At 47.2% G+C, this 27933-nt stretch overlaps 19 non-coding genes across 19 annotated transcripts; 10 read left to right on the top strand and 9 right to left on the bottom strand.

Moving 5' to 3' along the window:
- Positions 1-6516: 6516 nt before the first annotated feature.
- Positions 6517-6590, bottom strand: trnat-agu (transfer RNA threonine (anticodon AGU)). The gene has a single exon. It is a non-coding gene; the product is annotated as a tRNA-Thr (tRNA).
- Positions 6591-7964: 1374 nt separating this feature from the next.
- On the top strand, positions 7965-8037 carry trnak-uuu (transfer RNA lysine (anticodon UUU)). Its single transcript has one exon. It is a non-coding gene; the product is annotated as a tRNA-Lys (tRNA).
- A 262-nt stretch (positions 8038-8299) lies between these two features.
- On the bottom strand, positions 8300-8373 carry trnat-ggu (transfer RNA threonine (anticodon GGU)). Its single transcript has one exon. It is a non-coding gene; the product is annotated as a tRNA-Thr (tRNA).
- Positions 8374-9750: 1377 nt separating this feature from the next.
- Positions 9751-9823, top strand: trnak-uuu (transfer RNA lysine (anticodon UUU)). The gene has a single exon. It is a non-coding gene; the product is annotated as a tRNA-Lys (tRNA).
- A 256-nt stretch (positions 9824-10079) lies between these two features.
- Positions 10080-10153, bottom strand: trnat-agu (transfer RNA threonine (anticodon AGU)). Its single transcript has one exon. It is a non-coding gene; the product is annotated as a tRNA-Thr (tRNA).
- Positions 10154-11530: 1377 nt separating this feature from the next.
- trnak-uuu (transfer RNA lysine (anticodon UUU)) lies at positions 11531-11603 on the top strand. Its single transcript has one exon. It is a non-coding gene; the product is annotated as a tRNA-Lys (tRNA).
- A 1709-nt stretch (positions 11604-13312) lies between these two features.
- On the top strand, positions 13313-13385 carry trnak-uuu (transfer RNA lysine (anticodon UUU)). Its single transcript has one exon. It is a non-coding gene; the product is annotated as a tRNA-Lys (tRNA).
- A 259-nt stretch (positions 13386-13644) lies between these two features.
- Positions 13645-13718, bottom strand: trnat-agu (transfer RNA threonine (anticodon AGU)). Its single transcript has one exon. It is a non-coding gene; the product is annotated as a tRNA-Thr (tRNA).
- A 1374-nt stretch (positions 13719-15092) lies between these two features.
- Positions 15093-15165, top strand: trnak-uuu (transfer RNA lysine (anticodon UUU)). The gene has a single exon. It is a non-coding gene; the product is annotated as a tRNA-Lys (tRNA).
- Positions 15166-15427: 262 nt separating this feature from the next.
- Positions 15428-15501, bottom strand: trnat-agu (transfer RNA threonine (anticodon AGU)). Its single transcript has one exon. It is a non-coding gene; the product is annotated as a tRNA-Thr (tRNA).
- A 1377-nt stretch (positions 15502-16878) lies between these two features.
- trnak-uuu (transfer RNA lysine (anticodon UUU)) lies at positions 16879-16951 on the top strand. Its single transcript has one exon. It is a non-coding gene; the product is annotated as a tRNA-Lys (tRNA).
- Positions 16952-17207: 256 nt separating this feature from the next.
- Positions 17208-17281, bottom strand: trnat-agu (transfer RNA threonine (anticodon AGU)). Its single transcript has one exon. It is a non-coding gene; the product is annotated as a tRNA-Thr (tRNA).
- Positions 17282-18658: 1377 nt separating this feature from the next.
- trnak-uuu (transfer RNA lysine (anticodon UUU)) lies at positions 18659-18731 on the top strand. The gene has a single exon. It is a non-coding gene; the product is annotated as a tRNA-Lys (tRNA).
- Positions 18732-18993: 262 nt separating this feature from the next.
- On the bottom strand, positions 18994-19067 carry trnat-agu (transfer RNA threonine (anticodon AGU)). The gene has a single exon. It is a non-coding gene; the product is annotated as a tRNA-Thr (tRNA).
- Positions 19068-20444: 1377 nt separating this feature from the next.
- trnak-uuu (transfer RNA lysine (anticodon UUU)) lies at positions 20445-20517 on the top strand. Its single transcript has one exon. It is a non-coding gene; the product is annotated as a tRNA-Lys (tRNA).
- Positions 20518-20789: 272 nt separating this feature from the next.
- On the bottom strand, positions 20790-20863 carry trnat-agu (transfer RNA threonine (anticodon AGU)). Its single transcript has one exon. It is a non-coding gene; the product is annotated as a tRNA-Thr (tRNA).
- Positions 20864-22240: 1377 nt separating this feature from the next.
- Positions 22241-22313, top strand: trnak-uuu (transfer RNA lysine (anticodon UUU)). The gene has a single exon. It is a non-coding gene; the product is annotated as a tRNA-Lys (tRNA).
- A 272-nt stretch (positions 22314-22585) lies between these two features.
- trnat-agu (transfer RNA threonine (anticodon AGU)) lies at positions 22586-22659 on the bottom strand. The gene has a single exon. It is a non-coding gene; the product is annotated as a tRNA-Thr (tRNA).
- A 1377-nt stretch (positions 22660-24036) lies between these two features.
- On the top strand, positions 24037-24109 carry trnak-uuu (transfer RNA lysine (anticodon UUU)). Its single transcript has one exon. It is a non-coding gene; the product is annotated as a tRNA-Lys (tRNA).
- The last annotated feature ends 3824 nt before the right edge of the window (positions 24110-27933 follow it).

Consider the following 27933-nt stretch of genomic DNA (forward strand, 5'->3'; position numbering starts at 1 on the left):
GCCTCCCAATTGACAGGGGGCACTCCTAATTGACATCGGGCACTCCTAATTGACAGGGGGCACTCCTAATTGACATGGGGAGCTCTTAATTGATATTGGGCTCTCCTAATTGAAAGTGGGCACTCCTATTTGACAGGGGGCACTCTTAATTGACATGGGGCACTCCTAATTGAATTGGGCACTGCTATTTGTCAGCGGGCACTCCTAATTGACATCGGGCACTCCTAATTGACAGGGGGCACTCCTAATTGACATGGTGAGCTCGTAATTGATATGGGGCACTCCTAATTGAAAGGGGGCACTCCTAATTGACAGGGGCTACTCCTCATTGACAGGGCCAATCCTCATTGACAGCGGGCACTCCTCATTGAAAGGGGGCACCTCTCATTGACAGGGGGGCACTCCTAATTGAAAGGGGGTCACTCCTAATTGACAGTGGTCATCCCTAGGTGATAGGGGGCACTCCTCATTGACAGGGGGCACTCCTCATTGACGGCGGGCATTCTTCATTGACGGTGGGGCACTCCTAATAGACAGGGGGCACTCCTAATTGACATGGTGAGCTCGTAATTGATATGGGGCACTCCTAATTGAAAGGGGGCACTGCTATTTGTCAGGGGGCACTCCTATTTCACAGGAGGCTCTCCTTATTGACATGGGGAGCTAGTATTTGATATGGGGCACTCCTAATTGAAAGGGGGGACTCCTAATTGACAGGGCCAATCCTCATTGACAGCGGGCACTCCTCATTGAACGGGAGCACCCCTCATTGACAGGGGGGCACTCCGAATTGCAAGGGGGTCACTCCTCATTGACAGCGGTCGCCCCTTGGTGATAGGGGGCATTCCTCATTGACAGGGGGCACTCCTCATTGACGGCGGGCACTCTTCATTGACGGTGGGGCGCTCCTCATTGACGGGGGAGGGGGGGCACTCCTCATTGACACGGGGAACTCGTCGTTGACAGGGGGCTGCCCGCATTGAAAGGGGGCAATCGTGACTGACAAGGGGCAATTCTCATTGACAGGGGACACTCCTCATTGACGGTGGGGCACTTCTCATTGACGGGGGGGGCACTCCTCATTGACGTAGGGGGAATCGTCATAGACAGGGGGGGGGGGCAATACTCATTCACAGGGTGGAACTCTTCATTGACGGTGGGGCAATCCTGATTGACAGGGTGAAATCCTCATTGACAGGGGGCTCTCCTAATTGACAGGGGGCACTACTAATTGCCAGGGGGCACTGCTAATTGACAGGGGGTACTCCAATTTGACAGGGGGCACACCAAATTGACAGAGGGAACTCCAAATTGACAGGGGGCACTCCTAATTTCCAGCCTCACTCCGAATTGGCAGCGGGCATTCCAAGATGACAGCGAGCACTCCTGATTGACAGAGGGTACCCCTAACTGACAGTGGGAGCTCCTAACTGACAAGCGGCACTCCTAAATGCAAGGGGGTACTCCTCATTGACGGGGGGCACTCCGCATTGACAGTGGCACTCCGCATTGATGGTGGGGCTCTCCTCATGGGCGGTGCGGCTCTCCTCATTGACGGTGGGACACTCCTCATTGATAGGGGGCACTCCTCATTGACAGGGGGCACTCCTCATTGACAGGGGGACTCCTCATTGACAGGGTGCACTCCTCCTTGACAGGGGGCACTCCTCATTGACAGGGGGCGCTCCTCATTGACAGGGGGCAGTCCTAATTGACAGTGGACGCTCCTCATTGACAGGGGGGCGCTCGTCATTGACAGGGGGCACTCCCCATTGACGGTGGGGCATTTCTCATTGACTAGGGGTCACTCCTCATTGACGGTGGGGCAATCGTCATTGACGGTGGGGCACTCCTCATTGACAGGGGGAACTCCTCATTGAAAGGGACGTCCTAATTGACAGGTGGCACTCCTAATTTACTGGGGCCACTCCTAATTGACAGGGAGAGCTCCTAACTGACATGGGGCACTTCTACATGAAAGGGTGCACTTCTAATTGACAGGGGGCACTCCTAATTGACAGGGGAGACTTGTAATTGACAGGGGGCAATCCTTATGGACAGTGAGCACTCCTCATTGACAGGAGCACTCCTCATTGACAGGGGTCGCTCCTCATTGACAGGGGGCACTCCTCATTGACAGGAGGCACTTGACAGGGGCACTCCAATTGACGGGGGGGTCACACCAATTGACAGGGGGCACTCCAATCGACACGGGGCAGTTCAATTGCCAGGGTGCACTCCAATTGACATGGGGGACTCCGAGTTGGCAGGGGGCACTCCTAATTGGCAGGGGGCACTCCTCATTGAGAGGGTGCACTCATAATTGAAAGGGGGCACTCCGAATTGACTGGGGGCACTCCTAATTTATATGGAGCACTCCTCATTGACGGCGGAGTACACCTTATTGATGGTGGGGCATTCGTCATTGACGGTGGGGCACTCCTCATTGACGGGGGGGCACTCCTCATTGACGTGGTGGTACTCCTCATTGACAAGTGGAATTCCTCATTGCCAGGGGCCTCCCAATTGACAGGGGGCATTCTAATTGACAGGGGGCACTCCTAATTGACAGGCGGCACACTTCATTGACAGGGGGCACACCTCATTGAGAGGGGACACTCCAATAGACAGGGGACACTCCAATAGACAGGGGGCACTCCGATTGACAGGGGGCACTCCAATCGAGAGGGGGTACTCCAATTGACAGAGTGCACTCCGATTGAACTGGGAGACTCCTAATTAACAGGGGCCACTCCTAATTGGCAGCGGGCACTACTATTTGGCAGGGGGCACTACTAATTGCCAGTGGGAACTGCTAATTGACAGGGGGTACTCCTATTTGACAGAGGGCACACAAAATTGACAGGGGAACTCCAAATTGACAGGGGGCACTTCTAATTTCCAGCGTCACTCTGAATTGGCAGCGGGCATTCCTAATTGACAGTGGGAGCTCCTAACTGACAAGCGGCACTCCTAATTGCATGGGGCTACTCCTCATTGACGGGGGGCACTCCACATTGACAGGGGCACTCCGCATTGATGGTGGGGCTCTCCTCATGGATGGCGCGGCACTCCTCATTGACAGTGGGACACTCCTCATTGACAGGGGGCACTCCTCATTGACAGGGAGAACTCCTCATTTACAGGCGGCACTCCTCATTGACAGGGGAACTCCTCATTGACAGGGGGCACTCCTCCTTGACAGGGGGCACTCCTCATTGACAGGGGCACTCCTCATTGACAGGGGGCAGTCCAAATTGACACTGGACACTCCTCATTGACAGGGGGGCACTCGTAATTGACAGGGGGCATTCCTCATTGACTAGGGGTCAGTCCTCATTGACGGTGGGGCACTCCTCATTGACAGGGGGAACTCCTCATTGAAAGGGGCATCCTAATTGACAGGCGGCACTCGTAATTTACTGGGGCCATTCCTAATTGACAGGGGAGCTCCTAACTGACATGGGGCAAATCTATATGAAAGGTGGCACTCCTAATTGACAGGGGAGACTCCTCATTGACAGGGGGCGCTCCCCATTGACAGAGGCAGTCCTCATTGACAGGGGGCACTCTGCATTGACAGGGGGCACTCCTCATTGACAGGGGGCACTCCTAATTGACATGGGGCCCTGCTAATTCTCAGGGGGCACTCCTAATTGTCAGGGGGCACTCCTAATTGACATCGGGCACTGCTAATTGACAGGGGGCACTGCTAATTGACAGGGGAGACTTGTAATTGACAGGGGGTAATCCTAATGGACAGTGGGCACTCCTCATTGACAGGGGGCACTCCTCATTGACAGGTGGCGCTCCTCATTGACAGGGGGCACTCCTCATTGACAGCCGACACTCCGCATTGACAGGGGGCACTCCTAATGGACAGGGGGCACTCCTAATTGACGTGCGGCACTCCTAATTGACATGGGGCACTGCTAATTGTCAGGGGGCACTCCTAATTGACGTGCGGCACTCCTAATTGACACGGGGGCACTCCTAATTGATTTGGGCAGCTCGGAATTGATATGGGTCACTCCTAATTGAAAGGGGGCACTCCTAATTGACAGGGCCACTCCTCATTGATAGGGGGCACTCCTCATTGACAGGGGGTCACTCCTAATTGAAATGGGTCACTGCTTGGTGACAGGGGGCACTCCACATTGACAGGGGGCACTCGCCATTGACGGGGGGGGGAGGCTCCCCATTGACGGGGGGGGGGCACTCATCATTGAAGGTGGGGCACTCCTCATTGACGGGGGGGGCACTCCTCATTGACACGGGGAACTCCTCATTGACAGGGGGCTGTCCTCATTGAAAGCGGGCTCTCCTCATTCACATGTGGCACTCCTCATTGACAGGGGGCACTCCTCATTGACAAGGTGCAATCCTCATTGACAAGCGGCAATCCTCATTGACAGGGGGCACTCCTCAATGACGGTGGGGCACTCCTCATTGACGGGGGGGGGCACTCCACATTGACGTGGGGCAATCCTCATAGACGGGGGTGGGGGGGCACTACTCATTCACAGGTTGGCACACCTCATTGACGATGGAGCAATCCTCATTGACAGGGTGAAGTCCTCATTGACAGGGGGCTCTCCTAATTGACAGGTGTCACTCCAAATTGATAGTGGGCCACTCCGAATTGACAAGGCGCAATCCCAATTGACAGAGGGCAGACCTAACTGACAGGGGGTACTCCGAGTTGACAGGCGGCACACTTCATTGACAGGGTGCACACGTCATTGACAGGGGGCACACCTCATTGATAGGGAGCACTCCTCATTGACAGGGGGCACTGCAATTGACTGGGGGCACTTCAATCGACAGGGGACTCTCTAATTGACAGGGTGTACTCCGGTTGACATGGGGGACTCCTAATTGACAGGGGCCACTCCTAATTGGCAGCGTGCACTACTAATTGGCAGGGGGCACTACTAATTGCCAGGGGGCACTGCTAATTGACAGGGGGGACTCTAATTTGACAGGGAGCACACCAAATTGACAGGCGGCACTCCTCATTGGCAGGGGGAACTCCTCATTGACATGGGGCACTCCTCCTTGACAGGGGGCACTACTCATTGACAGGCTGCACTCCCCATTGACAGGGGGAACTCCTCATTGACATAGGGCACTCCTCATTGACGGGGGAGGGGGGGCACTCCTTATTGACACGGGGAACTCCTCATTGACAGGGGGCTGTCCTCATTGAAAGGGGGCACTTCTCATTCACATGTGGCAATCCTCATTGACAGGGGGCACTCCTCATTGACCGTGGGGCACTCCTCATTGACGGGGGGGCACTCCACATTGACGTGGGGGCAATCGTCATAGACGGGCGGGGTAGAACTATTCATTCACAGGGTGGCACATCTCATTGACGGTGGGGCAATCATTGACAGGGTGAAGTCCTCATTGACAGGGGGCTCTCTTAATTGACAGTGGTCACTCCAAATTGATAGGGGCCACTCCTAATTGACAAGGCGCAATCCTAATTGTCAGAGGGCAGACCTAATTGACAGGGGGAACTCCTAATTGACAGGCGGCACACTTCATTGACAGGGGGCACACCTCATTGACAGGGGGCACACCTCATTGATCGGGAGCACTCCTCATTGACAGGGATCACTCCTCATTGACAGGGGGCACTCCAATAGACAGGGGACACACTAAGAGACAGGAGGCACTCCAATTGACAGGGGGCACTGCAATTGACAGGGGGCACTCCAATCGACACGGGGCACTCCAATTGACAGGGTGTACTCCGATTGACATGGGGGATTCCTATTTGACAGGGGCCACTCCTAATTGGCAGCGGGCACTACTAATTACGAGGGGGCACTACTAATTACGAGGGGGCACGGAGATTTTAACTCAGGAATATCAGCCTGCCAAACAAGTGCTTGAACGAACTGAACCACCGTTGACTTATTTTTGGACGCAATATAGGAACGAGAGAGGCAGCACGTAAAGTGGGGATGATTTGATGAGGTCGTTGTGGTGCCAAATCGATGAAATTCTGAGCACGACTTGACTTTTGGACATTTAGAAAGTGAGGCGAAATACTCATCTTGAATTTAACGTGGATAACATGACACTTACCCAGCCACATTAAAAAATGAACTCTCTTCCAATCTTCTCTCCTCTCGAGCGCGGTTAATTCAACGGAGGGAAAAGATTGGCACCCAGGAGCCCGGATAGCTCAGTCGGTAGAGCATCTGACTTTTAATCTGAGGGTCCAGGGTCCAGTGCATGTACGTGCGTAGCTTTCCTTCCAGCCAGAGCGCAACTATTTGAGATGTTGTTCAAATTCGCTTCACTTTAACCAATTCCTCACACGCGATTGACAATGGGAGAAGTCGCCACAAGCAAAATTCTCCGATTTTCATCGGTGCTTCATGGCCGGCACAGCCAAAATGCGTCTCTGGTCTTCTTTTCCTGCTGTCGAACTGTGTGACTGTCAAGCTGCGGCGTCTCACAGCAAGAGTGAGTTTGTTGCAAAACGGCAAAACGACACGCAGGTGCCGCTGAGATTCGAACTCAGGATCTCCTGTTTACTAGACAGGCGCTTTAACCAACTAAGCCACGGCGCCAATGAAACGCTGTCAGCAGCATTACAATTTGTAGATGAAAAACAATGCAACCGACCGTGGCCCCTGCAATCTGAAACAAAAGCAGAAACGCTGGAAAATCACAGCAGGTCTGACAGCATCTGGGCACAGAGAACAGAAGCAACGTTTCCGGACATTTCTTCAACCACAGGGTGCTGAATGAGTTGAATTCACTACCACACAATTTAATTGAAGTCAAACTTTGTTTGATTTCAAGAAGAAATTACTTTTTGCTCTTGGGGCTAAAGGGATCCAGGGGTATGGGAGGAAGGGGAATCACGATTTGATGATCAGCCATGATCAAAATGAATGGCGGAACAGTCTCGGAGGGCCGGACGACCCTTCTAGCTTCTATATTTCCATGTCGAGATGGTGCTTCCTGACGGAATGCCACCCTGACTCGAAGCGATGTCTTTGTTCTCACTCGGCAAATGCTGAGATTTTCAAGACATTTTCCATTTTACTTTTATGTCTTTACTAAAGCTAAGTGGATGCTACTCATGCCCCTATTTCTCATGCACTGACAGACATCAACAAACACGATTATCGTTGCTTTGGAGTACATGGAGGCCAGATTCGCCAGCAACTTTCTTCTTTTAACTGGCGACTGAGGTGACTGATCTGCAGTGTTAAAACTGTTAAATCTGCGAAACCATTTCAGCCTATTCCTGGGCAATGGGAACATGCTGCCGAATGAAGTGTTACTTGACAATCCAATTTCCTTTTCACGGATGGCTTGCTGGAAATAGAGAACACAGTTTTGGAAATCAATTTGATTAAAGCTGCGGCAAATCATTTGTCAACGATGTACATATGAACAAAAGTCGTCGTTAATAGTTTGAAGATCTGTGCAGAGAGAACAAGAGTCAATGTTTAGATAGAACCGACACGTGCTTGATGGTCCGAACAGACTCGATGTGCCAAATGGACACTTTATCCTGCAGAATGCAGGACACTGAAATTGGTGGTCCTCAGAGAGATGGTGATTTACTTCAAACTGTACAACGTGAAATGCAGAAACAAGTACCACGGAGAATTGAACTCAGGAATATCAGCCGACTAGACAAGTGCATGAACGACCAGGACCACCGTTGACTTACTTTTGGACGCAATATAGGAACGAGAGAGGAAGCACGTAAAGTGGGGATGATTTGATAAGGACGTTGTGGTGCCAAATCGATGAAATTCTAAGCACGACTTGAATTTTGGACATTGAGAAAGTGAGGCGAAATAGTCATCTTGAATTTAACGTGGATAATTGGCTTCCCAAGCCAATTGAAAAAATGAGCTCTCTTCCAAGCTTCTCTCCGCGAGAGCGCGGCCAGTTGAACGGAGGGAAACGAGTAGCAGTCAGGAGCCCGGATAGCTCAGTCGGTAGAGCATCAGACTTTTAATCTGAGGGTCCAGGGTTCAAGTCCCTGTTCGGGCGTAGCTTATTTTCAAACCTGAACGCAACTGTTTGAGATGTGGTTCAATTTCGCTTCACTTGAACCAATTCCTCACACGCGATTGACAATTGCAGAAGTCGCCACGAGCAAAATTCTCCTATTTTCATCGGCGCTTCATGGCCGGCACAGCCAAAATGCGTCTCTGGTCTTCTTTTCCTGCTGTCGAACTGTCTGACTGTCAAGTTGCGGCGTCTCACAGCAAGAGTGAGTTTGTTGCAAAACAGCAAAACGACACGTACACGAAGGTGCCGCGGAGATTCGAACTCAAGACCTCCTGTTTACCAGACAGGCGCTTTAACCAACTAAGCCACGGCGCCAATGGAACGCTGCAAGCAGCATTACAATTTGTAGATGAAAAACAATGCAACCGACCGTGGCCCCTGCAATCTGAAACAAAAGCAGAAACGCTGGAAAATCACAGCAGGTCTGACAGCATCTGGGCACAGAGAACAGAAGCAACGTTTCCGGACATTTCTTCAACCACAGGGTGCTGAATGAGTTGAATTCACTACCACACAATTTAATTGAAGTCAAACTTTGTTTGATTTCAAGAAGAAATTACTTTTTGCTCTTGGGGCTAAAGGGATCCAGGGGTATGGGAGGAAGGGGGATCACGATTTGATGATCAGCCATGATCAAAATGAATGGCGGAACAGTCTCGGAGTGCCGGACGACCCTTCTAGCTTCTATATTTCCATGTCGAGATGGTGCTTCCTGACGGAATGCCACCCTGACTCGAAGCGATGTCTTTGTTCTCACTCGGCAAATGCTGAGATTTTCAAGACATTTTCTATTTTACTTTTATGTCTTTACTAAAGCTAAGTGGATGCGACTCATGCCCCTATTTCTCATGCACTGACAGACATCAACAAACACGATTATCGTTGCTTTGGAGTACATGGAGGCCAGATTCGCCAGCAACTTTCTTCTTTTTACTGGGTACTTAGGAGACTGATCTGCAGTGTTAAAACTGTTAAATCTGCGAAACCATTTCAGCCTATTCCTGGGCAATGGGAACATGCTGCCGAATGAAGTGTTACTTGACAATCCAATTTCTTGTTCACGGATGACTTGCTGGAAACAGAGACCACAGTTTTGGGAATCAAATGGATTAAAGCTACGGCAAATCATTTGTCAACGATGTACATATGAACAAAAGTCGTCGTTAATAGTTTGAAGATCTGTGCAGAGAGAACAAGAGTCAATGTTTAGATAGAACCGACACGTGCTTGATGGTCCGAACAGACTCGATGTGCCAAATGGACACTTTATCCTGCAGAATGCAGGACACTGAAATTGGTGGTCCTCAGAGAGATGGTGATTTACTTCAAACTGTACAACGTGAAATGCAGAAACAAGTACCACGGAGAATTGAACTCAGGAATATCAGCCGACTAGACAAGTGCATGAACGACCAGGACCACCGTTGACTTACTTTTGGACGCAAGAGAGGAACGAGAGAGGAAGCACGTAAAGTGGGGATGATTTGATAAGGACGTTGTGGTGCCAAATCGATGAAATTCTAAGCACGACTTGAATTTTGGACATTGAGAAAGTGAGGCGAATTAGTCATCTTGAATTTAACGTGGATAACATGACACTTCCCAAGCCAATTGAAAAAATGAACTCTCTTCCAAGCTTCTCTCCTCGAGAGCGCGGCCAGTTGAACGGAGGGAAACGAGTAGGAGTCAGGAGCCCGGATAGCTCAGTCGGTAGAGCATCAGGCTTTTAATCTGAGGGCCCAGGGTTCAAGTCCCTGTTCGGGCGTAGCTTATCTTCAAACCTGAACGCAACTGTTTGAGATGTGGTTCAATTTCGCTTCACTTTAACCAATTCCTCACACGCGATTGACAATGGGAGAAGTCGCCACAAGCAAAATTCTCCGATTTTCATCGGTGCTTCATGGCCGGCACAGCCAAAATGCGTCTCTGGTCTTCTTTTCCTGCTGTCGAACTGTGTGACTGTCAAGCTGCGGCGTCTCACAGCAAGAGTGAGTTTGTTGCAAAACGGCAAAACGACACGCAGGTGCCGCTGAGATTCGAACTCAGGATCTCCTGTTTACTAGACAGGCGCTTTAACCAACTAAGCCACGGCGCCAATGAAACGCTGTCAGCAGCATTACAATTTGTAGATGAAAAACAATGCAACCGACCGTGGCCCCTGCAATCTGAAACAAAAGCAGAAACGCTGGAAAATCACAGCAGGTCTGACAGCATCTGGGCACAGAGAACAGAAGCAACGTTTCCGGACATTTCTTCAACCACAGGGTGCTGAATGAGTTGAATTCACTACCACACAATTTAATTGAAGTCAAACTTTGTTTGATTTCAAGAAGAAATTACTTTTTGCTCTTGGGGCTAAAGGGATCCAGGGGTATGGGAGGAAGGGGAATCACGATTTGATGATCAGCCATGATCAAAATGAATGGCGGAACAGTCTCGGAGGGCCGGACGACCCTTCTAGCTTCTATATTTCCATGTCGAGATGGTGCTTCCTGACGGAATGCCACCCTGACTCGAAGCGATGTCTTTGTTCTCACTCGGCAAATGCTGAGATTTTCAAGACATTTTCCATTTTACTTTTATGTCTTTACTAAAGCTAAGTGGATGCTACTCATGCCCCTATTTCTCATGCACTGACAGACATCAACAAACACGATTATCGTTGCTTTGGAGTACATGGAGGCCAGATTCGCCAGCAACTTTCTTCTTTTAACTGGCGACTGAGGTGACTGATCTGCAGTGTTAAAACTGTTAAATCTGCGAAACCATTTCAGCCTATTCCTGGGCAATGGGAACATGCTGCCGAATGAAGTGTTACTTGACAATCCAATTTCCTTTTCACGGATGGCTTGCTGGAAATAGAGAACACAGTTTTGGAAATCAATTTGATTAAAGCTGCGGCAAATCATTTGTCAACGATGTACATATGAACAAAAGTCGTCGTTAATAGTTTGAAGATCTGTGCAGAGAGAACAAGAGTCAATGTTTAGATAGAACCGACACGTGCTTGATGATCCGAACAGACTCGATGTGCCAAATGGACACTTTATCCTGCAGAATGCAGGACACTGAAATTGGTGGTCCTCAGAGAGATGGTGATTTACTTCAAACTGTACAACGTGAAATGCAGAAACAAGTACCACGGAGAATTGAACTCAGGAATATCAGCCGACTAGACAAGTGCATGAACGACCAGGACCACCGTTGACTTACTTTTGGACGCAATATAGGAACGAGAGAGGAAGCACGTAAAGTGGGGATGATTTGATAAGGACGTTGTGGTGCCAAATCGATGAAATTCTAAGCACGACTTGAATTTTGGACATTGAGAAAGTGAGGCGAAATAGTCATCTTGAATTTAACGTGGATAACATGACACTTCCCAAGCCAATTGAAAAAATGAACTCTCTTCCAAGCTTCTCTCCTCGAGAGCGCGGACAGTTGAACGGAGGGAAACGAGCAGTAGTCAGGAGCCCGGATAGCTCAGTCGGTAGAGCATCAGACTTTTAATCTGAGGGTCCAGGGTTCAAGTCCCTGTTCGGGCGTAGCTTATTTTCAAACCTGAACGCAACTGTTTGAGATGTGGTTCAATTTCGCTTCACTTTAACCAATTCCTCACACGCGATTGACAATTGCAGAAGTCGCCACGAGCAAAATTCTCCTATTTTCATCGGCGCTTCATGGCCGGCACAGCCAAAATGCGTCTCTGGTCTTCTTTTCCTGCTGTCGAACTGTATGACTGTCAAGTTGCGGCGTCTCACAGCAAGAGTGAGTTTGTTGTTAAACGGCGAAACGCCACATACACGAAGGTGCCGCTGAGATTCGAACTCAGGATCTCCTGGCTACTAGACAGGCGCTTCAACCAACTAAGCCACGGCGCCAATGGAACGCTGCAAGCAGCATTACAATTTGTAGATGAAAAACAATGCAACCGACCGTGGCCCCTGCAATCTGAAACAAAAGCAGAAACGCTTGAAAATCACAGCAGGTCTGACAGCATCTGGGCACAGAGAACAGAAGCAACGTTTCCGGACATTTCTTCAACCACAGGGTGCTGAATGAGTTGAATTCACTACCACACAATTTAATTGAAGTCAAACTTTGTTTGATTTCAAGAAGAAATTACTTTTTGCTCTTGGGGCTAAAGGGATCCAGGGGTATGGGAGGAAGGGGAATCACGATTTGATGATCAGCCATGATCAAAATGAATGGCGGAACAGTCTCGGAGGGCCGGACGACCCTTCTAGCTTCTATATTTCCCTGTCGAGATGGTGCTTCCTGACGGAATGCCACCCTGACTCGAAGCGATGTCTTTGTTCTCACTCGGCAAATGCTGAGATTTTCAAGACATTTTCCATTTTACTTTTATGTCTTTACTAAAGCTAATGGATGCTACTCATGCCCCTATTTCTCATGCACTGACAGACATCAACAAACACGATTATCGTTGCTTGGGAGTACATGGAGGCCAGATTCGCCAGCAACTTTCTTCTTTTAACTGGCTACTGAGGTGACTGATCTGCAGTGTTAAAACTGTTAAATCTGCGAAACCATTTCAGCCTATTCCTGGGCAATGGGAACATGCTGCCGAATGAAGTGTTACTTGACAATCCAATTTCCTTTTCACGGATGGCTTGCTGGAAATAGAGAACACAGTTTTGGAAATCAATTTGATTAAAGCTGCGGCAAATCATTTGTCAACGATGTACATATGAACAAAAGTCGTCGTTAATAGTTTGAAGATCTGTGCAGAGAGAACAAGAGTCAATGTTTAGATAGAACCGACACGTGCTTGATGGTCCGAACAGACTCGATGTGCCAAATGGACACTTTATCCTGCAGAATGCAGGACACTGAAATTGGTGGTCGTCAGAGAGATGGTGATTTACTTCAAACTGTACAACGTGAAATGCAGAAACAAGTACCACGGAGAATTGAACTCAGGAATATCAGCCGACGAGACAAGTGCATGAACGACCAGGACCACCGTTGACTTACTTTTGGACGCAATATAGGAACGAGAGAGGAAGCACGTAAAGTGGGGATGATTTGATAAGGACGTTGTGGTGCCAAATCGATGAAATTCTAAGCACGACTTGAATTTTGGACATTGAGAAAGTGAGGCGAAATAGTCATCTTGAATTTAACGTGGATAATTGGCTTCCCAAGCCAATTGAAAAAGTGAGCTCTCTTCCAAGCTTCTCTCCTCGAGAGCGCGGCCAGTTGAACGGAGGGAAACGAGTAGTAGTCAGGAGCCCGGATAGCTCAGTCGGTAGAGCATCAGACTTTTAATCTGAGGGTCCAGGGTTCAAGTCCCTGTTCGGGCGTAGCTTATTTTCAAACCTGAACGCAACTGTTTGAGATGTGGTTCAATTTCGCTTCACTTGAACCAATTCCTCACACGCGATTGACAATTGCAGAAGTCGCCACGAGCAAAATTCTCCTATTTTCATCGGCGCTTCATGGCCGGCACAGCCAAAATGCGTCTCTGGTCTTTTCCTGCTGTCGAACTGGATGACTGTCAAGTTGCGGCGTCTCACAGCAAGAGTGAGTTTGTTGCAAAACGGCGAAACGACACGTACACGAAGGTGCCGCGGAGATTCGAACTCAAGACCTCCTGTTTACTAGACAGGCGCTTTAACCAACTAAGCCACGGCGCCAATGGAACGCTGCAAGCAGCATTACAATTTGTAGATGAAAAACAATGCAACCGACCGTGGCCCCTGCAATCTGAAACAAAAGCAGAAACGCTGGAAAATCACAGCAGGTCTGACAGCATCTGGGCACAGAGAACAGAAGCAACGTTTCCGGACATTTCTTCAACCACAGGGTGCTGAATGAGTTGAATTCACTACCACACAATTTAATTGAAGTCAAACTTTGTTTGATTTCAAGAAGAAATTACTTTTTGCTCTTGGGGCTAAAGGGATCCAGGGGTATGGGAGGAAGGGGGATCACGATTTGATGATCAGCCATGATCAAAATGAATGGCGGAACAGTCTCGGAGTGCCGGACGACCCTTCTAGCTTCTATATTTCCATGTCGAGATGGTGCTTCCTGACGGAATGCCACCCTGACTCGAAGCGATGTCTTTGTTCTCACTCGGCAAATGCTGAGATTTTCAAGACATTTTCTATTTTACTTTTATGTCTTTACTAAAGCTAAGTGGATGCGACTCATGCCCCTATTTCTCATGCACTGACAGACATCAACAAACACGATTATCGTTGCTTTGGAGTACATGGAGGCCAGATTCGCCAGCAACTTTCTTCTTTTTACTGGGTACTTAGGAGACTGATCTGCAGTGTTAAAACTGTTAAATCTGCGAAACCATTTCAGCCTATTCCTGGGCAATGGGAACATGCTGCCGAATGAAGTGTTACTTGACAATACAATTTCATGTTCACGGATGACTTGCTGGAAACAGAGACCACAGTTTTGGGAATCAAATGGATTAAAGCTACGGCAAATCATTTGTCAACGATGTACATATGAACAAAAGTCGTCGTTAATAGTTTGAAGATCTGTGCAGAGAGAACAAGAGTCAATGTTTAGATAGAACCGACACGTGCTTGATGATCCGAACAGACTCGATGTGCCAAATGGACACTTTATCCTGCAGAATGCAGGACACTGAAATTGGTGGTCCTCAGAGAGATGGTGATTTACTTCAAACTGTACAACGTGAAATGCAGAAACAAGTACCACGGAGAATTGAACTCAGGAATATCAGCCGACTAGACAAGTGCATGAACGACCAGGACCACCGTTGACTTACTTTTGGACGCAATATAGGAACGAGAGAGGAAGCACGTAAAGTGGGGATGATTTGATAAGGACGTTGTGGTGCCAAATCGATGAAATTCTAAGCACGACTTGAATTTTGGACATTGAGAAAGTGAGGCGAAATAGTCATCTTGAATTTAACGTGGATAATTGGCTTCCCAAGCCAATTGAAAAAATGAACTCTCTTCCAAGCTTCTCTCCTCGAGAGCGCGGCCAGTTGAACGGAGGGAAACGAGTAGTAGTCAGGAGCCCGGATAGCTCAGTCGGTAGAGCATCAGACTTTTAATCTGAGGGTCCAGGGTTCAAGTCCCTGTTCGGGCGTAGCTTATTTTCAAACCTGAACGCAGCTGTTTGAGATGTGGTTCAATTTCGCTTCACTTTAACCAATTCCTCACACGCGATTGACAATTGCAGAAGTCGCCACGAGCAAAATTCTCCTATTTTCATCGGCGCTTCATGGCCGGCACAGCCAAAATGCGTCTCTGGTCTTCTTTTCCTGCTGTCGAACTGTATGACTGTCAAGTTGCGGCGTCTCACAGCAAGAGTGAGTTTGTTGCAAAACGGCGAAACGACACGTACACGAAGGTGCCGCGGAGATTCGAACTCAAGACCTCCTGTTTACTAGACAGGCGCTTTAACCAACTAAGCCACGGCGCCAATGGAACTTTGCAAGCAGCATTACAATTTGTAGATGAAAAACAATGCAACCGACCGTGGCCCCTGCAATCTGAAACAAAAGCAGAAACGCTGGAAAATCACAGCAGGTCTGACAGCATCTGGGCACAGAGAACAGAAGCAACGTTTCCGGACATTTCTTCAACCACAGGGTGCTGAATGAGTTGAATTCACTACCACACAATTTAATTGAAGTCAAACTTTGTTTGATTTCAAGAAGAAATTCCTTTTTGCTCTTGGGGCTAAAGGGATCCAGGGGTATGGGAGGAAGGGGGATCACGATTTGATGATCAGCCATGATCAAAATGAATGGCGGAACAGTCTCGGAGTGCCGGACGACCCTTCTAGCTTCTATATTTCCATGTCGAGATGGTGCTTCCTGACGGAATGCCACCCTGACTCGAAGCGATGTCTTTGTTCTCACTCGGCAAATGCTGAGATTTTCAAGACATTTTCTATTTTACTTTTATGTCTTTACTAAAGCTAAGTGGATGCGACTCATGCCCCTATTTCTCATGCACTGACAGACATCAACAAACACGATTATCGTTGCTTTGGAGTACATGGAGGCCAGATTCGCCAGCAACTTTCTTCTTTGTACTGGGTACTTAGGAGACTGATCTGCAGTGTTAAAACTGTTAAATCTGCGAAACCATTTCAGCCTATTCCTGGGCAATGGGAACATGCTGCCGAATGAAGTGTTACTTGACAATCCAATTTCTTGTTCACGGATGACTTGCTGGAAACAGAGACCACAGTTTTGGGAATCAAATGGATTAAAGCTACGGCAAATCATTTGTCAACGATGTACATATGAACAAAAGTCGTCGTTAATAGTTTGAAGATCTGTGCAGAGAGAACAAGAGTCAATGTTTAGATAGAACCGACACGTGCTTGATGGTCCGAACAGACTCGATGTGCCAAATGGACACTTTATCCTGCAGAATGCAGGACACTGAAATTGGTGGTCCTCAGAGAGATGGTGATTTACTTCAAACTGTACAACGTGAAATGCAGAAACAAGTACCACGGAGAATTGAACTCAGGAATATCAGCCGACTAGACAAGTGCATGAACGACCAGGACCACTGTTGACTTACTTTTGGACGCAATATAGGAACGAGAGAGGAAGCACGTAAAGTGGGGATGATTTGATAAGGACGTTGTGGTGCCAAATCGATGAAATTCTAAGCACGACTTGAATTTTGGACATTGAGAAAGTGAGGCGAAATAGTCATCTTGAATTTAACGTGGATAACATGACACTTCCCAAGCCAATTGAAAAAATGAACTCTCTTCCAAGCTTCTCTCCTCGAGAGCGCGGCCAGTTGAACGGAGGGAAACGAGTAGTAGTCAGGAGCCCGGATAGCTCAGTCGGTAGAGCATCAGGCTTTTAATCTGAGGGTCCAGGGTTCAAGTCCCTGTTCGGGCGTAGCTTATCTTCAAACCTGAACGCAACTGTTTGAGATGTGGTTCAATTTCGCTTCACTTTAACCAATTCCTCACACGCGATTGACAATGGGAGAAGTCGCCACAAGCAAAGTTCTCCTATTTTCATCGGTGCTTCATGGCCGGCACAGCCAAAATGCGTCTCTGGTCTTCTTTTCCTGCTGTCGAACTGTGTGACTGTCAAGCTGCGGCGTCTCACAGCAAGAGTGAGTTTGTTGCAAAACGGCAAAACGACACGCAGGTGCCGCTGAGATTCGAACTCAGGATCGCCTGTTTACTAGACAGGCGCTTTAACCAACTAAGCCACGGCGCCAATGAAACGCTGCAAGCAGCATTACAATTTGTAGATGAAAAACAATGCAACCGACCGTGGCCCCTGCAATCTGAAACAAAAGCAGAAACGCTGGAAAATCACAGCAGGTCTGACAGCATCTGGGCCCAGAGAACAGAAGCAACGTTTCCGGACATTTCTTCAACCACAGGGTGCTGAATGAGTTGAATTCACTACCACACAATTTAATTGAAGTCAAACTTTGTTTGATTTCAAGAAGAAATTCCTTTTTGCTCTTGGGGCTAAAGGGATCCAGGGGTATGGGAGGAAGGGGGATCACGATTTGATGATCAGCCATGATCAAAATGAATGGCGGAACAGTCTCGGAGGGCCGGACGACCCTTCTAGCTTCTATATTTCCATGTCGAGATGGTGCTTCCTGACGGAATGCCACCCTGACTCGAAGCGATGTCTTTGTTCTCACTCGGCAAATGCTGAGATTTTCAAGACATTTTCTATTTTACTTTTATGTCTTTACTAAAGCTAAGTGGATGCGACTCATGCCCCTATTTCTCATGCACTGACAGACATCAACAAACACGATTATCGTTGCTTTGGAGTACATGGAGGCCAGATTCGCCAGCAACTTTCTTCTTTTTACTGGGGACTTAGGAGACTGATCTGCAGTGTTAAAACTGTTAAATCTGCGAAACCATTTCAGCCTATTCCTGGGCAATGGGAACATGCTGCCGAATGAAGTGTTCATTGACAATCCAATTTCTTGTTCACGGATGACTTGCTGGAAACAGAGACCACAGTTTTGGGACTCAAATGGATTAAAGCTACGGCAAATCATTTGTCAACGATGTACATATGAACAAAAGTCGTCGTGAATAGTTTGAAGATCAGTGCAGAGAGAACAAGAGTCAATGTTTAGATAGAACCGCCACGTGCTTGATGGCCCGAACAGACTCGATGTGCCAAAGGGACACTTTCTGCTGCAGAATGCAGGACACTGAAACTGGTGGTCCTCAGAGAGATGGTGATGTACTTCAAATTGTACAACGTGAAATGCAGAAACAAGTACCACGGAGAATTGAACTCAGGAATATCAGCCTACTGGACAAGTGCATGAACGACCTGGACCACCGTTGACTTACTTTTGGACGCAATATAGGAACGAGAGAGGCAGCACGTAAAGTGGGGATGATTTGATAAGGACGTTGTGATGCCTATTCGATGAAATTCTCAGCACGACTTGAATTTTGGACATTGAGAAAGTGAGGCGAAATACTCATCTTGAATTTAACGTGGATAACATGACTCTTCCCAAGCCACTTGAAAAAATGAACTCTCTTCCAAGCTTCTCTCCTCTCGAGCGCGGACAGTTGAACGGAGGGAAACGATTGGCAGCCAGGATCCCGGATAGCTCAGTCGGTAGAGCATCAGACTTTTAATCTGAGGGTCCAGGGTTCAAGTCCCTATTCGGGCGTAGCTGATCTTCAAACCTGAACGCAACTGTTTGAGATGTTGTTCAATTTCGCTTCACTTTAACCAATTCCTCACACGCGATTGACAATTGCAGAAGTCGCCACTAGCAAAATTCTCCTATTTTCATCGGTGCTTCATGGCCGGCACAGCCAAAATGCGTCTCTGGTCTTCTTTTCCTGCTGTCGAACTGTATGACTGTCAAGTTGCGGCGTCTCACAGCAAGAGTGAGTTTGTTGCAAAACGGCGAAACGACACGCACACGAAGGTGCCGCTGAGATTCGAATTCAGGATTTCCTGTTTACTAGACAGGCGCTTTAACCAACTAAGCCACGGCGCCAATGAAACGCTGTCAGCAGCATTACAATTTGTAGATGAAAAACAATGCAACCGACCGTGGCCCCTGCAATCTGAAACAAAAGCAGAAACGCTGGAAAATCACAGCAGGTCTGACAGCATCTGGGCACAGAGAACAGAAGCAACGTTTCCGGACATTTCTTCAACCACAGGGTGCTGAATGAGTTGAATTCACTACCACACAATTTAATTGAAGTCAAACTTTGTTTGATTTCAAGAAGAAATTACTTTTTGCTCTTGGGGCTAAAGGGATCCAGGGGTATGGGAGGAAGGGGAATCACGATTTGATGATCAGCCATGATCAAAATGAATGGCGGAACAGTCTCGGAGGGCCGGACGACCCTTCTAGCTTCTATATTTCCATGTCGAGATGGTGCTTCCTGACGGAATGCCACCCTGACTCGAAGCGATGTCTTTGTTCTCACTCGGCAAATGCTGAGATTTTCAAGACATTTTCCATTTTACTTTTATGTCTTTACTAAAGCTAAGTGGATGCTACTCATGCCCCTATTTCTCATGCACTGACAGACATCAACAAACACGATTATCGTTGCTTTGGAGTACATGGAGGCCAGATTCGCCAGCAACTTTCTTCTTTTAACTGGCTACTTAGGTGACTGATCTGCAGTGTTAAAACTGTTAAATCTGCGAAACCATTTCAGCCTATTCCTGGGCAATGGGAACATGCTGCCGAATGAAGTGTTACTTGACAATACAATTTCCTTTTCACGGATGGCTTGCTGGAAATAGAGAACACAGTTTTGGAAATCAATTTGATTAAAGCTGCGGCAAATCATTTGTCAACGATGTACATATGAACAAAAGTCGTCGTTAATAGTTTGAAGATCTGTGCAGAGAGAACAAGAGTCAATGTTTAGATAGAACCGACACGTGCTTGATGGTCCGAACAGACTCGATGTGCCAAATGGACACTTTATCCTGCAGAATGCAGGACACTGAAATTGGTGGTCCTCAGAGAGATGGTGATTTACTTCAAACTGTACAACGTGAAATGCAGAAACAAGTACCACGGAGAATTGAACTCAGGAATATCAGCCGACTAGACAAGTGCATGAACGACCAGGACCACCGTTGACTTACTTTTGGACGCAAGAGAGGAACGAGAGAGGAAGCACGTAAAGTGGGGATGATTTGATAAGGACGTTGTGGTGCCAAATCGATGAAATTCTAAGCACGACTTGAATTTTGGACATTGAGAAAGTGAGGCGAAATAGTCATCTTGAATTAAACGTGGATAACATGACACTTCCCAAGCCAATTGAAAAAATGAAGTCTCTTCCAAGCTTCTCTCCTCGAGAGCGCGGCCAGTTGAACGGAGGGAAACGCGTAGCAGTCAGGAGCCCGGATAGCTCAGTCGGTAGAGCATCAGACTTTTAATCTGAGGGTCCAGGGTTCAAGTCCCTGTTCGGGCGTAGCTTATCTTCAAACCTGAACGCAACTGTTTGAGATGTGGTTCAATTTCGCTTCACTTGAACCAATTCCTCACACGCGATTGACAATGGGAGAAGTCGCCACAAGCAAAATTCTCCTACTTTCATCGGTGCTTCATGGCCGGCACAGCCAAAATGCGTCTCTGGTCTTCTTTTCCTGCTGTCGAACTGAATGGCTGTCGAACTGTATGACTGTCAAGTTGCGGCGTCTCACAGCAAGAGTGAGTTTGTTGCAAAACGGCGAAACGACACGCAGGTGCCGCTGAGATTCGAACTCAGGATCTCCTGTTTACTAGACAGGCGCTTTAACCAACTAAGCCACGGCGCCAATGAAACGCTGTCAGCAGCATTACAATTTGTAGATGAAAAACAATGCAACCGACCGTGGCCCCTGCAATCTGAAACAAAAGCAGAAACGCTGGAAAATCACAGCAGGTCTGACAGCATCTGGGCACAGAGAACAGAAGCAACGTTTCCGGACATTTCTTCAACCACAGGGTGCTGAATGAGTTGAATTCACTACCACACAATTTAATTGAAGTCAAACTTTGTTTGATTTCAAGAAGAAATTACTTTTTGCTCTTGGGGCTAAAGGGATCCAGGGGTATGGGAGGAAGGGGAATCACGATTTGATGATCAGCCATGATCAAAACGAATGGCGGAACAGTCTCGGAGGGCCGGACGACCCTTCTAGCTTCTATATTTCCATGTCGAGATGGTGCTTCCTGACGGAATGCCACCCTGACTCGAAGCGATGTCTTTGTTCTCACTCGGCAAATGCTGAGATTTTCAAGACATTTTCCATTTTACTTTTATGTCTTTACTAAAGCTAAGTGGATGCTACTCATGCCCCTATTTCTCATGCACTGACAGACATCAACAAACACGATTATCGTTGCTTTGGAGTACATGGAGGCCAGATTCGCCAGCAACTTTCTTCTTTTAACTGGCTACTTAGGTGACTGATCTGCAGTGTTAAAACTGTTAAATCTGCGAAACCATTTCAGCCTATTCCTGGGCAATGGGAACATGCTGCCGAATGAAGTGTTACTTGACAATCCAATTTCCTTTTCACGGATGGCTTGCTGGAAATAGAGAACACAGTTTTGGAAATCAATTTGATTAAAGCTGCGGCAAATCATTTGTCAACGATGTACATATGAACAAAAGTCGTCGTTAATAGTTTGAAGATCTGTGCAGAGAGAACAAGAGTCAATGTTTAGATAGAACCGACACGTGCTTGATGGTCCGAACAGACTCGATGTGCCAAATGGACACTTTATCCTGCAGAATGCAGGACACTGAAATTGGTGGTCCTCAGAGAGATGGTGATTTACTTCAAACTGTACAACGTGAAATGCAGAAACAAGTACTACGGAGAATTGAACTCAGGAATATCAGCCGACTAGACAAGTGCATGAACGACCAGGACCACCGTTGACTTACTTTTGGACGCAAGAGAGGAACGAGAGAGGAAGCACGTAAAGTGGGGATGATTTGATAAGGACGTTGTGGTGCCAAATCGATGAAATTCTAAGCACGACTTGAATTTTGGACATTGAGAAAGTGAGGCGAAATAGTCATCTTGAATTAAACGTGGATAACATGACACTTCCCAAGCCAATTGAAAAAATGAAGTCTCTTCCAAGCTTCTCTCCTCGAGAGCGCGGCCAGTTGAACGGAGGGAAACGCGTAGCAGTCAGGAGCCCGGATAGCTCAGTCGGTAGAGCATCAGACTTTTAATCTGAGGGTCCAGGGTTCAAGTCCCTGTTCGGGCGTAGCTTATCTTCAAACCTGAACGCAACTGTTTGAGATGTGGTTCAATTTCGCTTCACTTGAACCAATTCCTCACACGCGATTGACAATGGGAGAAGTCGCCACAAGCAAAATTCTCCTACTTTCATCGGTGCTTCATGGCCGGCACAGCCAAAATGCGTCTCTGGTCTTCTTTTCCTGCTGTCGAACTGAATGGCTGTCGAACTGTATGACTGTCAAGTTGCGGCGTCTCACAGCAAGAGTGAGTTTGTTGCAAAACGGCGAAACGACACGCAGGTGCCGCTGAGATTCGAACTCAGGATCTCCTGTTTACTAGACAGGCGCTTTAACCAACTAAGCCACGGCGCCAATGAAACGCTGTCAGCAGCATTACAATTTGTAGATGAAAAACAATGCAACCGACCGTGGCCCCTGCAATCTGAAACAAAAGCAGAAACGCTGGAAAATCACAGCAGGTCTGACAGCATCTGGGCACAGAGAACAGAAGCAACGTTTCCGGACATTTCTTCAACCACAGGGTGCTGAATGAGTTGAATTCACTACCACACAATTTAATTGAAGTCAAACTTTGTTTGATTTCAAGAAGAAATTACTTTTTGCTCTTGGGGCTAAAGGGATCCAGGGGTATGGGAGGAAGGGGAATCACGATTTGATGATCAGCCATGATCAAAACGAATGGCGGAACAGTCTCGGAGGGCCGGACGACCCTTCTAGCTTCTATATTTCCATGTCGAGATGGTGCTTCCTGACGGAATGCCACCCTGACTCGAAGCGATGTCTTTGTTCTCACTCGGCAAATGCTGAGATTTTCAAGACATTTTCCATTTTACTTTTATGTCTTTACTAAAGCTAAGTGGATGCTACTCATGCCCCTATTTCTCATGCACTGACAGACATCAACAAACACGATTATCGTTGCTTTGGAGTACATGGAGGCCAGATTCGCCAGCAACTTTCTTCTTTTAACTGGCTACTTAGGTGACTGATCTGCAGTGTTAAAACTGTTAAATCTGCGAAACCATTTCAGCCTATTCCTGGGCAATGGGAACATGCTGCCGAATGAAGTGTTACTTGACAATCCAATTTCCTTTTCACGGATGGCTTGCTGGAAATAGAGAACACAGTTTTGGAAATCAATTTGATTAAAGCTGCGGCAAATCATTTGTCAACGATGTACATATGAACAAAAGTCGTCGTTAATAGTTTGAAGATCTGTGCAGAGAGAACAAGAGTCAATGTTTAGATAGAACCGACACGTGCTTGATGATCCGAACAGACTCGATGTGCCAAATGGACACTTTATCCTGCAGAATGCAGGACACTGAAATTGGTGGTCCTCAGAGAGATGGTGATTTACTTCAAACTGTACAACGTGAAATGCAGAAACAAGTACCACGGAGAATTGAACTCAGGAATATCAGCCGACTAGACAAGTGCATGAACGACCAGGACCACCGTTGACTTACTTTTGGACGCAATATAGGAACGAGAGAGGAAGCACGTAAAGTGGGGATGATTTGATAAGGACGTTGTGGTGCCAAATCGATGAAATTCTAAGCACGACTTGAATTTTGGACATTGAGAAAGTGAGGCGAAATAGTCATCTTGAATTTAACGTGGATAACATGACACTTCCCAAGCCAATTGAAAAAATGAAGTCTCTTCCAAGCTTCTCTCCTCGAGAGCGCGGCCAGTTGAACGGAGGGAAACGAGCAGTAGTCAGGAGCCCGGATAGCTCAGTCGGTAGAGCATCAGACTTTTAATCTGAGGGTCCAGGGTTCAAGTCCCTGTTCGGGCGTAGCTTATTTTCAAACCTGAACGCAACTGTTTGAGATGTGGTTCAATTTCGCTTCACTTTAACCAATTCCTCACACGCGATTGACAATTGCAGAAGTCGCCACGAGCAAAATTCTCCTATTTTCATCGGCGCTTCATGGCCGGCACAGCCAAAATGCGTCTCTGGTCTTCTTTTCCTGCTGTCGAACTGTATGACTGTCAAGTTGCGGCGTCTCACAGCAAGAGTGAGTTTGTTGTTAAACGGCGAAACGCCACATACACGAAGGTGCCGCTGAGATTCGAACTCAGGATCTCCTGGCTACTAGACAGGCGCTTCAACCAACTAAGCCACGGCGCCAATGGAACGCTGCAAGCAGCATTACAATTTGTAGATGAAAAACAATGCAACCGACCGTGGCCCCAGCAATCTGAAACAAAAGCAGAAACGCTTGAAAATCACAGCAGGTCTGACAGCATCTGGGCACAGAGAACAGAAGCAACGTTTCGGGACATTTCTTCAACCACAGGTGTCGTGGTTCCCCAGGACGACAATTTATTCACATCAATTAAAACAGAGAGTCTGAGCAGCGATCTTCCAAGCAATAGACTTTATTTCTCAGCACAAGAGATAAAGTCGGGAACGTCCGGAACACTCCAAAGAGCCCTTGGGCTTACACTCTTTTATGTACATTTCAGCCTCCTATCTCAAGATCCTTATCTCCCTTTTACAGCCTGTCCTTGGTTGTAATCTTACCCTACAGCCCTATCTTTCTTTGGCCACCATTAATTTTAGTTGACCCTTTATCTGTTTTCTTTGCATTTGGTCGTTCCCTGTTATATCTCTTCGTTTCTTAAACCATGGTGGTTATAACTCTTGCTCTTATCTGAACTTTTCTGTTTGTACAATAATCGTGGTTTTGTAAGCTAAGGCGAATGTGTTTAGAAGAAAAGACATCCCCCTGCTGATTTATGGTCCACTAATGTGTTTAGCAGAAAAGACATTCTCTCTGCTGGTTTATGGTCCACTATTAAGTTGAACCACCGAGCAGTCTTCCTTGTTTTCTTAAGTGGCTATTGTTTGCTTTCCTTAATTAGTGATTGCTATATTACTTCTCTAGTTCCTCTAGTTCCTCCACTTTGATCATATCGACTACACTTGATTATATTAGGTCGGGTCACACGAGGTTACTTTAGGTTATATACCCATCTCACTACTCACCTAAATCTGCTATATCATTTTACTAAAACCTGTGAATCTGAATTTCATACCTAGCTCATACAATATCTAAAACAATTTCCCTTACAATCCCCCCTTTGAGGCTTCCCTAGCCTCATCCCAATTATCAAGCTCAAATAATCCCCTTGCTCAATCCCATTTGTATTTTATTTTAATCACTTTTCCCAGGCGATGTGGAGGAGCCGAATATTTTGGTCAGGGATCAGTGTCCCTATTCTAACTTTATCATAATTTGTCTATCCCGGTTCTGATTTTTGGGTTGCTCCTCCAGATTGCCTGCCCCTGACAGTCATCAGCCAAAAACCTTCCCACTCTTGTCTAGGGAAGGGAAAAAGACTGATTCCTGTGTACAGACTAAGTTCTCCTGGTTTCGTGCGGACTTCAGCAAGGTGCTGTTGTTTCCACAAGGTGATCTTCCACTATTGTAGTTATTTTACAGAGTGACGAGTTTCAACTTCGACCAAGGTCATTGTGAATCCACTCAGCGGGGGCGGCTCAAGATTTTCCCATTCCTCTGTTTTTTCTCTCGAGCGTGAGCTGCTTATCATCCGCGTCACCATCTGCCGCGCTGCCATTCTGGTAAGGAAGGATCTCAGGGCGGGTAAAAAACAACAAAATATCAATCCCAGAATGATTATTGTTGCGATTGCTACAGCTCCAGCTTTGGCAAACCACGCCCCCCATCTTCCTAATATTCTGTCCAGCCAACTCCATACCTCATGCCCAAACCCAGCATTTTCTTTCACTTCTTTCTTAAGATTTTTTAACTTATTCATGGCTTGTGTAAATGACCCCTCTGGATTAGTGTTATTAGGGATAAATGTGCAGCACTGATCCCCAAACATAACACACACCCCTCCTTTCTCTGCCAGGAGCCAATCTAACGCCTGTCGATTTTGCCACGCCATTTTGCTGGTCGCATCCAACTGCTCTCCTAAGGCCTCCAGGGCATCATTCGTATAATTAATAAACCTCTGCTGATTATAATAGATGTAATTGATCCACTCAGTATTCTTGCTGGGTGTGATCCAAACAAAGAGGGATTCAAACCCTGCAGCTATTTCGTTCCTAGCTTTGAACTCATTCGGGATGCCGCGGGGCTGTCCGATTGCGTCCAATTTTACCGTAGGGTCAGGGGTATATGCCCTCTTAACTTTTTGTGATTTAATTTCTTTTTCCACCGGTAGTATCACAGTGCTCTGGGCAAGCATAACTCGGGCACATAGTCCCTTCCAATTCTGTGGTAATTTTGCCAATAGTCCTTTCTCCGGGCCACAAAGCCACCAGAGATCGGCCAGTTGTTCTACTTGAAAGTCTAATACATAAGGAGGGGGTGGCGTTCCCCCTTTGATTGGCATGATCAGCCTACGGATGTCGGTTGTATTCCAAATCCTTACACACTCCCCTGCGTATTCTCCCATACTAATTCCTGTTCTGCTTCTCCTCCAATAGCAATCTTGGATTCGTAAGTCGGGCTCTACCCTCCATTCCTTTGGGACAGCGTCCATTGCCGTTTTTGGCCACTTTGGACATTTGTGGGTTACATTGTAGATGGCTTCTTGGATGTCTCTTTTTACCCCAGCAAACAGGATGCAGTGGTATTGACACAACGGCGGCTCACCTTTACAAAGGTTATCACATGCGTATCCGGAACAGTCTATCTTCTCATACGAGTAGTTCCGATTCCCTATCATATGATACCGTATATATGTGGTATATGGACGGCAATTTTCCTTTCTCCAGCTTTGTTTCCTGGTTCCACAGTCTCCTGATCCCCATGGTATATCAGTTACTTGGGTGTTAGGTTTCTCTGATGCACATACTACACACTCTTTCCCATCACTGTTTCTCTGACCTGTATACTCAGCCCATTTCCACCATTTGTTTTTCTGCGCATTTTCCCAAATAGTATTTGTGCTCACTAATCGTTCACGTTTTGTTCGTCTTAATACTCTATCTTCCTGATTCTGCACCCTTATGTCTTCTGTATCCCATTCTCCTTTTCTATGGGTCACGGAAGTCCCTAAGGGAAATAGTTTCCAAGTCCCAGGTGGGGAATGGGGCCCCTTCCCTGTCCTCACCTCCCTCGGCACCTTGACTAATAGGCTCAGGCTGGGCATTTGTATCATCAGCCAGCTCATGTACAGAACTACTTTCATCATCCTCTATTCTTTTTGTTCTTCCTTGGCTCTGTTCCTCCTCCCCACGATTCTCCCTGTGTATTTCTATTTCTTCCTCGCTATCACCTCTATCCACTCTGTGTACTTCTTCAATTTCCCTTCTCTCCCCCACCCCTGGTACCGTTCTGGTACAATGGTTCAAGTGATACCACAGTGTACTGCCTTCTACTTGCAACGCCGTGGGAGACACTTTGGTGACTTCAAACGGTCCTTCTCGTCTCGGTTCGTTCCAACGTCTCCGGAACTTTCTGATGTATACTCGATCTCCAGGCTTGATCTGATGTTCTGTTACGGGATTCTCCTCCTCCTTGGCTTTTTCCTGTTCAAATATAGTTCTATGTATAACAGTTAATTGTTGTATATATTCTTTTGTGCTTTGATCTAAACATTCTAGCGTAGGACCTCCTGATCCCCTGATCTTAGGTACCG

Source organism: Mustelus asterias, chromosome 16, assembly GCF_964213995.1.
Source record: "Mustelus asterias chromosome 16, sMusAst1.hap1.1, whole genome shotgun sequence".
NCBI classification, from domain to species: Eukaryota; Metazoa; Chordata; class Chondrichthyes; order Carcharhiniformes; family Triakidae; genus Mustelus; species Mustelus asterias.